Source organism: Pinus tabuliformis, chromosome 9, assembly GCF_031772625.1.
Source record: "Pinus tabuliformis cultivar Carrire ecotype Pingquan chromosome 9, CPIR1, whole genome shotgun sequence".
Lineage (NCBI taxonomy): Eukaryota > Viridiplantae > Streptophyta > Pinopsida > Pinales > Pinaceae > Pinus > Pinus tabuliformis.
This window is the reverse complement of record NC_142307.1, coordinates 996,088,815-996,093,535: the sequence shown is the minus strand read 5'-3', so window position 1 is coordinate 996,093,535 and position 4,721 is coordinate 996,088,815.

The window sequence follows — 4,721 nt, the reverse complement described above, 5'->3', positions numbered from 1 at the left end:
CATTCTTAGAGTGGCTGGTTGAAAGGTGGAACATTCAGGATCAATGTTTTTACATCGGAGAACACCAGCTCGAGATAGAGTCCTCCGATATATACTTTCTCACTGGCTTTCCTAACAGGGGCGAGCAACTCTCTCTATTCGGGACTAGGCCGGGTGGCCAATCCCTTGCTAGTCTCCGGCTAGAGTGGTGCAATAATCAAAACCAGGAGAAGGGGATAGAAATCAAATACATATCCCGACCTGAACTTATGGTGATTGCCTTTACAGTTACCAGACTTTGCGGCGCTGCCGCTTTGCACATGGCCACTAGATCCCAAATGCGGATGGCTATAGATTTCTTCCAAGGCACCATTTTCAACTGGTGCGATGTTGTGTTGGCCAATATGAAGGGCCAACTAACCAGGGCAAAGAAAGGACAACTGAAGACTTTTAGATATGGGCCTTTAGTTGTGAGCTTTGCCCTAGAGAGAGTTCCAATGCTGATCCCCCAGCATCTTACAGTTCCAGTTAGGGCTCCTCGGGAGCCTAAGTTGAGGAGATGGGTTGCGGTAATGGCCCGGCATCCTGATGAGGGAGCAGCAGTTGTTCGATTTCCTGATGGTTACTTTCACTGGCTGGAGGGCCAGGTCTTTGCGATTCAGGATTTCCCTTATGCCAGAATGGATTTTCGCAATGATCCAGATATGGTTCTTCCACAGGGATAACAATGGGATGACAGAGGTACTTCATTCTTCACAAGTTTTTAAATTATCTATTTTTTTTGTTTTTTATATATCGTCTCAAAACTGACAGCACAAATTTTCAAAATGTAGATGTAGGTCCACGGCGTCCGGCCAATCTCCGGGCTTTTGAGAGAAGAGTACCAGTTGTACCAGTACCGGCCCCATAGGATGCGGCCGCAGAGACCTTAGCCGAGCTAGAACGGGATCTAGAGCGTCTGATGGCAGATATACCAGAGACCACTATAGATGACATTCCTATCCGACTTCAGCGCTACGTGGTCGCAGTCCCAGGACCTTTCAGGAGGTTCTTGTGTAGGGTAGCGCGGGCAGTGGTCTCGTATAGAGAGCACCACCAGTGATTGGCTAGTCACTTTTGTAGACACATATGACATTTTTGGTTTTTTGTACTTATCATTTTTGCCGATCATAAGGTGTTTTTCAACCTATGATCGAAGACGATGTATATTTTTTGACACACTCCTATCTATATATATCATTATTACGGCTTATTTTGTTAAACATGTGTGATGAAATGTTTATATAAATTTACATTTATGATTGTTACAAATGTCTATTTAACATTCGAGACGCCATTGCATCTGCTAATGTATTTAAAGACCTTGGAATATGATGATATTCAATGTAATCAAATTCACGTTCCAAGAGACGCACCCTCAAAAACAATCTTAATAACACCGGATTTCTAATGGCATAGACTCTATTAAGCTGTAATACAACGAGTTCAGAATCTAACCTCACTATCAAACTCCCAATCCCAAATGAAATAGATTCAGATAATAATTCAATCACTGCACTGTATTCTGCAATGTTGTTTGTTGTTTGACCGAGGCTCACCCCATGCATAGAAACTAACTCGTCAGAGGGCGAATAGATAACCCAAGCTGCGGAAGAGATATTCCGTGTACTACGACAAGCACCATCAACAAATCCAATGTACGTTTGGAGAGGTGTCGACATCTGCAATATCAAGAGTAAAACCAAGATAAGCCAGAATAACGACAAAACACACTCTTTAAACTAAGCACACAGTCTAAACTAAGCAAACATACCAGCTAGAAAGAAAATTAACCTAACTAGAACTAACTAAATCTCCATACCCACCATTTAAGCATAATACCTCTTTAGGTAAAGTCCATTTCTGGGCTTACCCAAAGAGTCCCCATCGAAATCTACCAGCTCATAGGCCCCTTTTGCCAGCTTTCGCTTGACAATGTAGGGCCCATGCCACATGGGAATGAATTTTCCAGCACCTAATTTATCGTTAGCTTGATCATATAATAGCACTAGGTCTCCTTCCGAAAAATTACGAGGGGTCACGTTACGATCATACTGAGCTTTCATCCTTTTTGCGTGAGTCTCGATTGCCAAAGCAGCATCACGTCGAGTCTCATCTAATTTAGCTAAGTATAACAGACGCTTCTCCTCTTCGGAAGTAGCTGGGAGTAATTCGATAGCCATTTGAAGTGATGGGATTTCGCATTCAATGGGCAACACTGCTTCCAAACCATAAACTAGCTGGAAAGGAGTGAACCCTGTTGATGTTTTTACTGAGGTTCGATATGCCCAAAGCGCTGAAAATAACATGTTGTGCCAATTCGACCGATGAATACCAATGATTCGTCGGATCATGATAACTAGAACTTTGTTGATAGATTCAACCAAACCGTTTGCTTGAGGATAATAAGGAGTAGAACTATCATGGCGTAAACCAAGCTGGCTTGTAAGTTCTGTCATCATAATGTTTCGAAAATGGCGCCCATGGTCAGTGATGATCGCTTGTGGGACACCAAACCTAGCAATAATATGATTGAATATGAAAATCGTTGCTGTTTTTCCGCTTGCCTCGAATGTAGGCATCGCCTCGGCCCATTTAGTAAAATAATCAACCACAAGGATGATATACGCATGCCCCCCGGCCGAGTGAGGGTTACAAGTAATAAAATCGATACCCCATATAGCAAAAGGACCAACGGAAATTATAGGGTGGAGAGGAGCAGGTGGTGCGCGCATCTTGCGATCAAACACTTGACAGTTGTGGCATTTTCGGACCGCAATGATACAATATTTAAACATGGACGGCCAGAAATAGCCAGCACACAACACCTTCTGAGCTGTGGCATACCCAGACATATGACCGCCACATGCTCCAGAATGACAGTCATTCAAAACCCTTTCTGCCTCTTCATGAGTTAAGCAACGACGAAAAACCAAGTCCACCCCACGACGATAAAGAGTATCTCCAATAATTCTGTATTGTTGGGACTGGAATCGAGTTTTCCGGCGTTCCGACTTTGAAGCTTCGTGCCGAAAGGATTGGGTTTGGAGATAGACGATTATATCCCCATACCAAGGATCTAAAGTGCTGATAAGAAACAAAGACTCGTCCGCAATGGGTTCCTCTGCCACAGTTTCCGTGTCAGCACGCGGGAAGTCACACATCAATTCCGCAAAAACTAAGGATTTCTTAGACTTGGACTTCTCGAATTCCAAATCGAACTCTTGCAGGATAACAATCCATTTGGAGTACTTGCCCCCTAGCAATTTTTTTGTCAAAATATAGATCATAGGGTTGCAATCCGAAATCACTGTAGTTTTACGGAGAAGAATGTAATGACGAAAACACTGGACAGCCTGAACAGCTGCCAGGGCCAATTTCTCCACATGCGAATATTTTAGCTCAGTGGGATTTAACGTCCTACTAAGATAATATATCACATGTTCTGTTCCGAATTCATCTTCCTGAACTAAGACCATTCCAATGGTGGAGTGGGAGGATGCAGCAACGGTGCATGGGTCAACGCGTGCTTAAGTGCATCAAAAGATTTCTGAGCTATCTCATCCCAAGAAAATTGAGCATTTTGTTTCAACAACCGGGTGAAACCCTTTGTAACCTCGGCGTAGTTAGGAATGAATCGACGTAAAAAGTTTGCTTTCCCCTGCAAACTTTGGAGTTGGCGCAAACTCGAAGGAGGAGGCAATTTGATGATAGCTTCGACCTTTGAGGGATCGACGCGGATACCGGCTTTTGAAATGACAAATCCTAGCAATCATCCCACTTCTATGCAGAAGACACATTTGTGTGGGTTCAACCGAATTCGATAATGCCGACACCTCATAAAAATAGCGCGTAAGTGGACAAGGTGATCAGCTCGATGTAAAGAATGAGCAGGCAAATCATCGAGATACGGTTGCACAATGTGCTTGATGTCGTGAAACGCGTAAGACATTGCCCGTTGGAAAGTTGCTCCGGCATTCTTAAGTCCGAAAGGTAATTTGCAGTAAGAAAATGTCCCCCAAGGACAAATGAAAGCCGTTTTTGGTTGATCGGCAGGTAGAATATTGATTTGGTTGTAACCGGAAAAACCGTCCATAAAGGGAAATATTTCACTGCCGGCACAATCATCAATTATTTGATCGATATAGGGTGTGGGATAGTTGTCTTTTGGACAAGCACGATTTATATCCCTATAGTCAATACATATCCTTATTGTTCCTTGTTTCTTGTTAACCGGAACAATATTCGATACCCAATCCGTTAACGGGATCAGATAAATGAAACCTGCTTTCAATAGCTTCTCGACTTCTGCTTTAATCGCAGCCGCTTTCCTAGGGTGTATCTGACGCAAACGTTGCCGAACGGGTTTAGCGTCTGGGTAAGTCTTGATTTCATGAACAAAAATAGAGGGATCAATTCCTGGCATTTCCTCATAGGACCAGGCAAACACGTCGCGGAATTCTTGAAATAGGACCTTGTATGTTTGAATTTCATTATCTGTACACGAGGCACCTATATGAATGTTTTCAATAACTCCGGCTTTGACTGAAATGTCGATGGCAATAGTTTGGGAAATATTTCCCAAATTCAACTCTGAATCAGGATGTTTCATGGGATTCTGAGTGTCCTTGACATATTCAGCTGTAAAAATTGATGAAAAATCATTTTCAAAGTCAACACCCTCAGGTAAAAACGAAGATCTA